A 13,847-nucleotide genomic window follows, 5' to 3' on the forward strand; every position below is an offset into this window, starting at 1 on the left:
GAATAGGAAAACCTATGGATTGAATTGCTGAACAGCAAGCAAGAGTTCTACTAGCAAGTATTTCATAATTCCAAGGGATCAAAGATCAAATCTCTTGTCCATGTTACATAAAACCAACTTACTGTCAGGTGATTACATTAATGGTAACAAAATAAAAGTAGTCAATTAACATTTATTAAGCACCTACCATGTGCCAGGCTCTGGACTAACCACTTAAATACATATTAAAGAGTGCTTTTTTTCTTCTCAGAAGTTCCAAGTGTTACATGTATTTTGAGCTTAGTCGACCCCTTCACATGGAGGACAATGTTGGCAGCATATTCTTCTAGAAGGGAGGTTAGCAGGATAGTACTTCCTGAAGCTGTCCCTCTCCAGGAGAGTAAAGGGAGTCAGATGATTGTGTTTCAGAGAATTGGAAATATTTACTAGTATCTTGTTATTATCCTCCTTTATCTTGCTGTATGATCTGAGAGTACTCAGTAGCATTGCCCAGCTTGTTATTCTATATTTTTGTCTGTACCTGTGATTTCCATTAGTGTGAGGGGACTCTAGAAATGTATATTACCAGAGCAATAACTAGGGCATGCTAATGAGACTTTGGTTCAGAGTGGGCTATTGTCCAAAAAATTTGCTTCTGGTTGGGAGATTTACAGGGCCAGCTGACAAGTGATTATGGTTCTCTAAGGAAGAAAGTAGGAGTGGGGCCTGGTGGTGTGATGAAGCCTGGTGGTAGGGTCTGGGGAGTGGAACCTGATCTTCCCCAGGCAGAGAGTTAGGCCAGTAAGGCTCCTGGGATCCAAGCTTTGGCCCAGCCTACAAGGAAAACTCATAGCCTATCCTGGCCCATCCAGTGGTCTTCTTACACAATGAGCTCATCCCTGCAGTGCTAACAGAGGTGGTCTGTTAGGGGCCACTTTGCAATAAATCTTGCTACTGGGGGAGAAGGATAACCTGGGGACCACTGGCAGTCTGGAAAGGGCTCATCTTCCTCGACCATGGTTGGACTGTGGAGAAGAGACTCTCCACATTCTGGGGACTTTTGTTTTCTCCCAAAGTCATGCTCTCCTCTGAATCTCAAACTTTGCCAAACCCCCTAGAACTGGGCAGCAGGTTGAAAGTGTGGTGGCCTACACAGGAGGGGACTAGAGGAGATTCAGGGATTCCAGGTACCTGTAGGACCTTTACTGTCATAGGGAGGATGAAGTACTTCCCCAAGACTAGGAATTCTCTGCTACCTGTTATTGTGGTCTGCACTGAGAGCCTTGAGAGGAGTGGTATATGGGAGATGTGGGTATTTGAAATAGGGCAAGATGGAGGTGTGTGTGTGTTTGGGGAGAAAGCCAGCTCCTGAGTCCCTGTTGGAATGCTTTGCCTCCTTAAGAGTCGCACTGCCATCTCATTCCCTTGACTTTTCATTCATTTAATCCTTGACCCTCATGAGCATTTTCTTCACAATAATCCTTGTGTGTGTAACTAATACCACTTTACAGAGGAGGATGCTAGATCACAGAGGTTATTAAATTCGTCCGTGGCCAGACAATTCTAATGTGTCTGAACCACAATTTCATCTTTTTTTTAATCTGAATTCGGCTCCAACACTCTTTCCACGGTTTCTCATCATATCAAATTTGTTCATAGGATCAGAGATGAGAGTGTCATAGATACAGAACTCGGAGAGACCTCAAAGATTGTCTAGTCCATTCCTCTTATTTTATGGTTGAGAACCAGGGTGATTATTATGTGACTATGGTTATCATCTGAGGTAGGATTTGAGCCTGGGTCCTCTGACACCAGAGCCAGTTCTGTTCATGTTCAGCTATTTTAATAAAGAGTTACTTTTTTAAAAGGATAATGAGGAATGGCTGAACAAGTTGTGGGTATATGATTGTGATGGAATACTATTTTGCTATAAGAAATGATGAAGGAGGATAGTTTTGGAAAAACCTGGAAAAACTTTTAGGAACTGATACAAAGTGAAGTGAGCAGAACTAGGATAACAATGTACACAGTAACAGCAATATTGTAATGATGTTCAACTATAAAAGACTTAACTACTGTGATCAATACAATCGTCCATAACAATTTCAAAGGACTCATGATGAAAAATGCTCTCCACCCTCAGAGAGAGAACTGATGAACTTTGAGTGCAGATTGAAACATATTTTTTTCACTCTGTTTTCTTGCTTTTTTTTCCTTCAGTGTGGCTAATATGGAAATGTGTTTTCTTTGACTTCACATGTATAATGTGTAACATCGCTCACCTTCTCAATCAGTGGGAAAGGGGCTGGATGGAAAGAGAGAATTTGGAATTCAAAATAAAAAAGAATGTTAATAAATAAGTATAATTTTTAAAAAGGATAATGAATAAGAAAGCATGATAACCTCTCTGCTAACCATACTTGCATATGAAGTCTAGTTCTTTAGACCACAGGGACATGATCAAGTCAACTGACAACAGTTTCAGGTACATTTAAAAGTTTAATTATATTTAAATGGTTTGAAATGTCGATTATCCACAGGAGTTTTGGTGTGGAAAGCCATTTATCATGCTATTTTAATGCCCATCCCTGCATCACACAAATAAGCTTTAGTGGCAAAAGGCCACTAAAGGAAGAGGGAACAAAAATATTTGATTCTGACAGTAAACCTATGGGGCAGGCAGAATAGATATTATTATTCCCCATTTTAAAGATGATGGAGCTAAGGCTCAAAGAAATTAGATAACTTGTGTATTTACATAGACTATCAGCGATAGAACCAGAATTAGAATTTAAATGACCTAAATGGAGGTAAAGAAGGTAGAAAAGTGAGAGGATGGAAAACTGCTGTTTCTGCCAAAGTGTTTCACTTTATGGTAATATATTTAATTCTCAGTAGGCTAGTTATGTAAATTGGACAGTTGTAAAAAAAACATATTCCTTCCAGGTCAGTCTAAGTTCCACACTTCTTTAAACTCCTATCTGCTCCCAAGTGACAACACTAACACATGGAGTGATAAGCTTATTAGAAATACAATGACTATTTAGCAGTCCTTGGTTAAGAAAAACCGACCTGATTACTCTATTTCATGTATTATAAACCTCTTGTTATTATAGCTCTACATTTAGAAATATTTGGATGCTAATAACTTCAGGCTATGTGCATAATTGAAAAGCCTTATGCAAATAGAATCACAAATTAAATACATAAAAATCCTAATGTTGACTTACACTCATCTACCCACCTTAATTCATATCCAGTGCATGAATGGGCTGTTTAACAAGCTATATGTTTAGAGAATGACTATAGCATTAATTTTTTTTAAATGAGCCTTTTTCTCTTCCTTGAGCTTAGGAGGGTGCAAGAAACATGCCCTACCAAGAGGAGAAAATGCTCCTTAGATCCCCTTCTAACCAGTTTTGTAAAAGCTATTCAAAAAGCAGGCCAGGAAAGATGCTTGTAGTAAAGAAGCTTCAGTAGACAGATAGTAAATGATGTTGGTTGCCTAAATTTAACTGTTCCCTATTTGAATAATCCTCTTATGAAAGAGGGATTAAATCTCTTACTGCATGGAAGAACTAGGAGCAATGGGGAAAAGATACAGGACAACCCAAAAGCCAGTGCATTTTTAAGTGAGTGGTGTTTAAAACTTTACTATGTCTTTTGGAACACACCGTATAGGAAGGCAGATTTTGGCTAGATATAAGGAAAAAGTCAAAACAATTCCAAAGAGAAACGGGTATGGAACAAATGATATAATGCAAATAAAGGATTTTGCAGGCTTAAAGTGTTATCTATACTACATGTGAATGATGATGGTGATGATGAGGATGGTGATAGTGATGGTGGTGGTGGTGATGGTGGTGGTGATGATGGTGGTGGTGGTGGTGGTGGTAGTGGTAATGGTGGTGATTATCCTCATCACTGGAGGTCTTCAAGCCTAGGAGTAATCAGTCATCTGGGGAGATGTATTATAGAGCTGTGGATTTTTGATCAGTTGAATTAGATGACCTTTGCGGTCTCTTCCAACTCTGAGATCCCATAATTCTAGGATTTAATGCCTCCCATAGGTGTCATGTATTTGTTGAAGTCTTAGTAGTTCCTTACAATCCACACACAAAGAAAGAGGTAATGATAGAGATTACTGTGTTTATTATAGAAAATATTTCATGTTTTTCAATTTCCATCTGTTTGTTGCCTTTCCAAATTGATCCTTAAATCTCTTTAGGATGTTTTTTTCTTAGTGGATCTCTTCCTAGGCTTTCAAAAAGCTTATTTTATCTTTTACTTTTTTGCTATTTTATGAGGTCATATTTTAATGTTATGTCTTTTCCTTTATCTCTTTTCCATTCAACAATAAATCAATCAACAAACAAGCATATATTTAGTATCTACTTTGTGCCTGGCACTGACTAAGCACCGGGGATACAATATAAAGAATGGAACAATCCATACTTGTAAGGAATTTTCATCATAATGGGGGAGACAGAAAGGACATGTGTAAGTATATAAATGAACACCACCAGTTGGAGTTGCTGCAATTTTGTATCATATCTTTGTCTCATTTTTATTCTTTTTTCTATTTTAGTTCTAGTTTGATTTTTCCTCTAACAACTCATGGTCTGACTGTACATAGTTGATTCAGAATCAACTTTCACAGAATTAAATTAGTTTTTTGCTTTAAATATGATCAACTTCATTTTCTCGTGATAGTAAATTTATGTGTTTATGTTTGTATATGTGTAGTTCAATCAAATAATAAACTTTTATTTAGTGTTTGTTATGGACCAGGAACAGAATTATGGGATGCGAAGATAAAAATGAATCAGTTTTTGCCCTCAAGGAGCTTAAATTCAATCAGAGGAGACAACACACACATATAAAAGCATAATACAAAATACATACAAGATAATTTTTTGTGAGGGTAGGTAATGGTTTGTGGGTTATTAGGAAAAAGGTCTCATGTAATATGCTCTCTAGAATAATTACTCATTATACAACAAACTTGCTTTCAACTTAAATCTTTTCCTTACCTTCTGCTTCCATCTTTGGGTTCTGATTGAGACTTGGATGCCTCCTGAAGACACAGACTCTCTGGCTGCCATTTCCCACACTGGCTGTACTTTCACTCATTCTCCATAACTCACTGATCAAGGTGGGGGAATTGGAATACTCTCTGCTCCCCATTATCACTTCCAGGTTCTCCCCCTATTTCCATCACTTAGTAACCTCTCCTAATTTGAGGTTCATGAAATCCATATCTACCACCCAGACAAATGTTGTCTACAAACTTCTTCCTTCTTTAATGAGGTCAGTATCTGGCTTACAGTTTTTCTCTTCTCCCCAACTCTTGCTTTCATACTAAAGGCCTTCAACATGCATATTGATATTCACTTAAAAACTTTAACTGTATAATTCCTCAACTTAATCATTTCCCATGACATACTCATCCAGCCCAACTCAGCCACACATAAAAATGGTGATACCCTTGATCTTCCTATCACACACAAATGCCCTACTTCCATGTCAAGGATGCTGAAAATCTCTTATCTGATTACAATCGATTAGCATTCCACCTCTCTCTGCTTTGTAATCCCAAACTATGTTCTTTGTCCACACTGTAATCTCTGATTCTTCAAACCCTCAGTTCTCTCCGAGACCATTACCCCTGTACTAGTTACACCCTCTTCCTTTCCTCATTTTGACCCCATTGTGGACTAGTTAAACTCTGCACTGTCCTTGCCCTCTTATCATATCTACAGTTGTGACTGCCAAGCCTCAGCCTTGGATTGCTCCTGCCATTCATACTTCTATGCATATGCTGCTGAATGAAAACTAAACAAACCATACAGGCCTCCTGACTGAGTCCACTGCAGATTTATGTTGCATAACCTTAACTGATCCCTCACTGCTGTTTGGCAGTCCCTTTACACATGATCTCACTCACCACAGTGATTCTTTGAAACCTTTTTCATCCCTTCTCAAACCTCTCATGATTACTCTCCCCCATCCCAGCCTCTCAGCTCAGAATCTTGCCTCATTTTACCAAAAAAAAATCAACACCATTCAAGAAGACTTCCTCTTCTTCCCTCCTCTTCATCTCAATATCACTCAGATGCCTTCTTCCTTCACTCCTGTCTCACAGGAAGAGGTGGCCTTTCTTGCCAAGGCTAACCCCTTTACATTCATAAATAATCCTATTTCATCCCACATTCTCCAATAGATTGCCTCCTCTATAATCCCTCGCTCTATAATTGCTACTCTCAGTTAAATCCAATCTCTCTCTGTCTATTGGCTGCTTCCCTGTATTCTACAGATGTGCCCATGTCCTCTATCCTCAAAAAACCCTCACTTAAGTCATCCATCTTGCTATTATCCCATATATCTCCTCCTTATTGTTTCTAAACTCCTTCTCCCCTCACTGTCTTCTTAACTCTTTACAATCTGACTTCTATCCTCATCTTTCAACTGAACTTGCTCTCTATAGTGTTACTCATGACCTATTAATTTCCAAATCCATTGTCCCTTTCTCAGTCCTCTTCTTTCCTAACTTTTCTGCAGCCTTTGAGACTGTTGATCACCCTCCTCTCCTTGATACCGTCTTCTCTCTAGGTTTCCAGGACACTATTCTCCTGGTTTTCTTCCTACATATTTGGCCACTCCTCAGTCTCTTTTGCTGCATCTTCACCCAGGTCATACCAACCAACCATGGGTGTCCTTCAAGACTCTGTCCTGGGCTCTCTTCTCTTCTCCTTCTGTAATATTCCACTTGGTATTCTTGTTAGCGTCCATGGATTCAATTATCAGCTCTGTGCTGGTGTCAGATCTAATTATCCAACCCTAACCTCACATTTCCAAATGCCTATTACGAATTTGGATGTCTTGCAGATAACTTAAAGTCAATAGGTTAATTTTTCTTATCAGCCTTCCCCCTTCCAAACTTCCTTGTTACTGTCCTATATCTTCCTAGTGTCCTAGATTTATAACCTGGTGTCATCTTCAACTCCTCACTCTCTCTCATCCCCCATATCCAATCTGTTGCAAAGTCTTATTGATTTTACCTTTGTAACAGCTCTTGAATTAGCCCCCTTCTGTTCTCTGATATTGCCACCTCTCTAGTGCAGGCCCTCATCTCCTCACACCTGGACTATTGAAATAGCCTTCAGGTTGGTCTCCCTGCCACAAGTCTCTCCCTACTTCAATCCATCCTCCACTCAGCTGCCAAAGTGATTTACCTAAAGGGTAGGTCTCTCCATGTTATCTCCCTACTCAATAAACTCCAGTAGCTCCCTATGACCTCCAAGATCAAGTATAAAATCCTCCGTTAGGCATCCAAAGCCATTGATAACCTAACTGCACCCTCACCTTTCCAATATTCTTATACTTGGTCCCTCCCCACCCTGTCCTTTTTGATCCAGTTACGTTAGTCTCTTGCTGTTCCTTGAACAACACAACTTCATCTTCTGGATTCTGAGGATTTTCATTAGTTGTTCCTAATGCCTGGAATGTTCTCTCTCTTTAACTTTGCCTCCTAGCTTCAAGTACCACCTAAAATTTCACCTTCTACAGAAAGCTTTTCCTTATTTCTCTTAATTCTAGTACTTTCTCTCTGTTGATTATTTTCTATTTATCCTGTACAGATCTTGTTTGTACACAGTTGTTTGCATATTGACTCTTCAATTAGATTATGAATTCCTCAAGGGCAAGGACTGTCTTTTGCCTATCTTTGTATGCACAGTACTTATGTTTATTGATTAATTCTAAAAGATGGCCCTTTATTTGAGCTTTGAGGGAAACTCAGTTAATCTTTGAGAGAGAAATTCAGAGACAGGGCATCCCAGATGTGGGGGACATAGCCTATGGAAATAGGAGCTGAACAAATGAATAAACAAATGCATTAAGAATTCCTTAAGTATTTACAATGGGCCAAACACTGTGCTATGTCCGGGGGGGTGCAAAGGTTAAAAAAGAGGCATTCTCTCCCCTCAAGGAGCTTATATTTTAACAGAAGAGAACACATATAGGGGAGAAATCACTAGGGAGGAGAATTTTGTTCTGGTCCATTGGGGAGAGTGCTGGTCCAGTTGGTGAGGTGTACCTCATCATTGGAAGGCAGGTGGCCTGGAGATGGTCTGGATTGATGTTTGTATATGGATAGGATATATAGCCTCAACACACTCTGGCTTCTAGGGCCTGTCACTAGATATAGTTGGCTAAGTAGGCTTGTGATAATCTGGTTATGCACATCTGACCCCTTTCCCTATTTTTTGTGGCCACATACTTGATTAATTATTTAATTAATTAACTAGTTGGGGTTTATAGTATAGTGTTTTACCATCAGGTATTGGCTGCTATGTTCTCCTAACAACCCAATGGCTATATCAGAAGGTAATCAGTGTAGATATGGGAGCTTTTCCCATTGTCTACGGTCTCCTTCACATCTCGCAAGATGAATCTCTGGCTACTTGTGCTACTCCTGTACTGTTCTAGAGAGCCTTTGCTCTGTAGAGCTGGCAGCTGCAATTGACCCCAAACACTACATAGATCTAGGGGTATGACCTGGAACATGCTAAAAATTTAACAAGCAGTCATTCTCCATCATCTCTGCTATAAGAATTCATTTCCTACATTTGGAAACTTCTTTTTCTTTGTGCTCCTAAACTAGGGATACTCCCTGCAGCAATGGGAAAGAGGGGTCTCTGTGTTTAAGGAGTTTAAAAATAAGGACATTTGATGAGATTCTCCTACTTGTTTCAGTACCTTCAATTTGGTGTCAAATTCTTCTCCAAATATTAGGCATTATGTGATGACCTAGGATTTGCACTAAAAAGGGGAAAAGAAAACCCATATACCATACTTATATATCCAAAAGAGGTTTATTAGGATATTCTTTGAAGCTGGCTAGAGATAGGAGTGGATGCTGTTGACCTGTAAATCTGTGTCCAGCTTGAGGTGTTGTAGTTTACTATGGTGGTGGGGCAGGTCTAAAGATAGCTTAGCAGTTTACACATTTTCTGGGAAAAGTTCCATCTCTTACCTGTCTTAGAGGTGATCCCTCCTTTTCAGACATTCCAGGAAGGTGATTGATAGAGGGCAAGGTATTTTTTTAGTACTTATAGTTTCAGATCTATGCTTTAGTGTCTTTTAGCATGTTAATTTGTTTAAGGAAATTGTAGCATGAAATTGGAATGTTTTCCAATTGACTCAAGGTTAGCTAACAAGGGGAATCTTATCTATGATGCCAGTTGCTATGGAGATGTTTGAGCCCAGATGGACCCATACGTATGAAGCTATAATTGGAGAAAGAAGAAGAGGTATTTTCAGCTTTTTTAAGGGTAAAAACAAAAGAAAGAAAGAAACAATTAACTCTTGTAGGATACTAGTCAACTGATTTGACCATGAATCTTCCCAGGGAGTTTTGGCTCTTAAGTGACTTGGCCAGTGTGTGGGGAGTGGTATTTTTCAGAATGAGAACTAAATACTTTATGGGATTGCTTATAGCTTTTTCCCTCTTAGGATTCTATGTATGAATGCTAATTCAGATTATATAGAAAGAGAAAATCAACTTCCAATGAACAAAGATCTTAATGAGGAGAAATTTTAATTAATATTACTATATAGAAGTTTGCATAAGCTTGCATATATTTTGTATATATGTTCTAGCAAGCAAAATCAATTTATTTACTTTTCCCAGGATGAGGAAGGCTAGCATTTGCAGTTACAGAATTCAGAAAAGCAACCGTATCCTAATACGTACAATAAGAAAGGGTAATAGAAACCATTAGCTAGGCACTATGTAATGAATAGAGCAGTTGTAGTTTAACAAGCACTCCAATAAATTCCTATTCATAAGATTCGACAATTTATTTCATTTTTTCTCAGTGGCCTTAGGGATCTATTGATGTACCTAAAACAAACAAAAACGTAGTAGCATAGCAGGAACCAAACAAAAACTATTAGATAAAAATTAGTATTACTGTGATTAACCTTTCTTTCTTTCTTATCTCCTCCAACCAGTAGAAGGGGAGAAAGAATAAGGAGAAGGGGTTTAGCATTTTTAAGAGCCTGCTGAGAGTTCCTTGGCAACTGCTCTGAGGAAACACAGGGTTGGGGTAGGAGCTGGAGTTGGCTCCATGTGGTGCATAGCGCACACGTCTTCCTAATCCAGAGGCCCCTCCCAGGTGGTCTGTTTCCATTCTGCTTTTTTTTTTTTTTGGTCTGCTTCTGGGCTGTAGAATTCCAAGGATCCTTGAAGATCTCCCTGCTCTACAAGAGGGATCTCATTTCACACTTCGTTCTACCCCACCTGACTGCGGTGGCAACACTGCCTAGTAGAGGCTCCTTCATTTAAGCAGCTCAGAGGGAAAACCCAAAATGGAGTCCAGATGGGCATCTCTTTTCTGCCTCAAACCTTTGACATTTGTGGCAGGATGTTTCTTAAAGGGTGAAGGAAACAGAAACATGAGGACTGAGAAATGTCTGCCCACATACATTTCCTACTTTCCCCATAGCCTCATTAATCCATTACACTTGTCATTTCTGACAAACATCAGAAAAGCCCTGTTTTGTGTGTAGTATATGTTGCAGAATCACAAGATCTCATAGTTGGCCTCATAGTTCATCATTTGCAACCCCTCTATCATCAAGAAACCCTTCTACAACATCCATGACATTTTTTTTGTCCAATTGCCTATGGACATCTCAACCTAGATGTTTCACAGAAAACTGAAGCCTAATATGTCCAAAACTGAACTCATTATCTTTCCTCCAAGCCTCCCACTAGCATATTTGACTATATGAAGACTGTATGACATCAACAGTTCCATCAATTGTCAATTTTTCTTTCGGAAAGATATGACTCTGGACAGGAATAAAATATTTTCCTAAAATTCCAGCAACTCGGATGTATGAATGAATGGAATTCAAAGTCCCCCAGTTGTTAGAGTACCCAAGAAGAACATTCTGTCATAGAAACCCTTACCCCCAAGGAGAGAATCCCAGGATAATTCCTTTTAACTTTCCTCTTGAGTTCCTATTTTTCATTCTTTGGCATCCATCTTTAGAATCTTGAGCAGCAGTCCATAACATTATGCTGTGCCAAATTTGATAAGGAGACTACAGAAAATTTCAAACTCAGATGAATTGAGTGAGTGAATGAAAATGCATTATTAAATGCTTACTATAGGCAAAACGCTGGGCTTGGGAAACATCACAAAGAAGCATCACTGCTGATTTTCTCTCTGAATTCACATGGCTTTGTTATACAAATTGGATTTCCTACATTCATTAATTTTCATATTCTCTCAGTATTTTCCCTGGGCCATTTTCCCCACATAAATGACTAGATCTATTTGTTTCTCCACCTTCTGGAGAGTTTACCTTGTATTCTCAAGAATCTTGCTTGATAGTCACACCACATTAGTCACATACTTTCCCATAGAAGCTGTTCCTTTGTGCTCTAATGAAATATATCCACAAAATATAAAATTGCTTTGAAAAATAAGACCTTTTTCACAGAAGCAAAGGCAATTATTTGTTAATAGGCCGTAACTGTGTTTTTGTTCCTTGTCCCTAAGGTTAAGATTAGACATCACTACTCCTCTTTCCATAATTAAATGAAAGACCTTATGTACAGCTATTTTTTTTCTGAAATGCACCATGATGCCTCCTGAGATTTATAAGCTGTTTGTTGATTCAAGCAGAAAGAAAATCTGCCAACATATTAATAATTACTTTCTACTTCATGGCAAAGTCTTAGAGAAATATAATCAATGTTTACTTGAGAAAATACAGAGCAGTGCTGACCCCCTTGGACTTCTCTTTTATGTGCCCTATTCAGTTGGCAGCATCATCACCATTCACCATTATGATCACAGAAAGGAAAAAAAAATCTACCCAGTGTTCATTTAATTATATCCTAATTCTGAGACAAAACTATGTAGCATGGACACTTTGCACACAAGTGGGCTTATATATATCAGATGGTTGAGTGAACCCCACAAAGTTGCTTCCCACTTGAGGATACGTAGGTGGAAGTTGATTTGACAAACTATGTTGGAAATCAGCTCCCTTACCTGCACCAAAAATCTTTGTCATAGAAAGGTTTATACTTAATCTTCTCACAGAAGAAGTTAATCATCTACAGATGGTTATGAAGAATGCATTGAAGAGTTTTTTTGATTTCATACTCATTTAGAAGCATCCTAGAACTCTTTGTCCCAAAGTGCTAGGAGTAGCAACGTCCCTCAAAATATTGTTCCTGTTTCCACCCTGGCCCAATAGCTATCAGCTAGTGATCCAGTCTCTGTGGAGAAGGGGCTTGCCATCTGCATCAGCACCAATATCAAGCACTGACTAACTGCTGCTGATGGACTGATAAGACCAAAAGCCCCAGGGATAACAGAAATCCCTAGAGGTACCACCCAGATTCCACCCTTGCTTAGCTGTTTTCCACCGTGAGCAACCTTTGTATTGCTATTGAAGCTGCTGACAGCTACTGAAGATTTGTAAAAGAAAGTTCTTAATTCCCAAATCCTTAGCACTGTCATGTGACAGTGACAATGCAAATGACACCAAAAAAAAGATGCATTATTATTTGCTTTGCCACTGTACTTTTAACTTGAATTCAGCACTGTACGAAATTCTTTTCTGAGCCATTTCTGGGCAGAGCATGGCAAAACATAACCTAATATACTGGTAACAAATGTGAAACAATGAACACAAAGACAACAAGCACGAAAAAGCGGGAAATGCAAATTAAAAAAATCCACAACCACTGTACAAGATGCACCCAGTTTTTAGACCCCAAATTTTTCGAAAAAAGGTGCCTCTTATATGAAATACGGTAAGTCTTTCCAGGTTTTTCTGAAGTCTGCCTACTCATCATTTCTTATTCACAATAGTATTCCATTACATCCATATACTACAACTTGTTCAGCCATTTTGCAACTGATGGGCATCCTCTCAATTTCCAGTTCTTGGCCACCACAAAAAGAGCTGCTATAAATATTTTTCTATGTATGGGTCCTTTTCCCATTTTTATGATCTCTTTGGGATACAGACCTAGAAGTGGTATTGCTGGGTTAAAGGGTATACACATTTTTATAGTCCTTTGGGCATAGTACCAATTGCTCTCCAGAATGGTTGGATCTGTTCACAACTCCACCAACAATGCATGCCAATTTTCATTCCAATTTTCCCACATCTTCTCCAGCATTTACAATTTTCTTTATTTTTCATGTTAGCCAATCTGATAGGTGTGATGTGGTACTTAAGAGTTGTTTTGATTTGCATTTCTCTAATCAATTGTGATTTAGAGCATTTTTTCATATGATTACAGATAACTTTAATTTATTCATCTGAAAACTGCCTGTTCATATCCTTTGACCAATTGGGGAAGTGTCAAGGCAGTATTTTTTGGAGGGTGGAAGGCAGGGCAATTGGGGTTAAGTGACTTGCCCAAGGTCACATAGCTAGTAAGTGTGTCATGCATCTGAGGCTGGATTTGAACTCAGGTCCTCCTGACTCCAGGGCCAGTGCTCTACTCACTACACCACCTAGCTGCCCTTGTCAAGGCAATTTTAACCTAACCTCTACTTAGGCACTCATAAAAGTAGCTGTGTCCCACTCCTTGCCCCTCCAGCATGCCCAACTCTTCCCCAGGGCACTATTTGGATGATGCGAGTGACACTCTGAGCTCCTTTTTTTGTTTGAGGTAGGACAGAGAGCATTACATAGGATGAGTTGGCATGGATGACTTTTGAGCTGTGTCTCTTGACATCTCTTCCCTCAAACCTGTCTCACTTTGGACCCTCCCTATTATTATTATAGTCAGTTGCACCCCATCCTTTCAGTCACCCAGGTTTATA

The sequence above is a fragment of the Trichosurus vulpecula genome, chromosome 1 (genome assembly GCF_011100635.1).
Source record: "Trichosurus vulpecula isolate mTriVul1 chromosome 1, mTriVul1.pri, whole genome shotgun sequence".
Classification (NCBI taxonomy): domain Eukaryota; kingdom Metazoa; phylum Chordata; class Mammalia; order Diprotodontia; family Phalangeridae; genus Trichosurus; species Trichosurus vulpecula.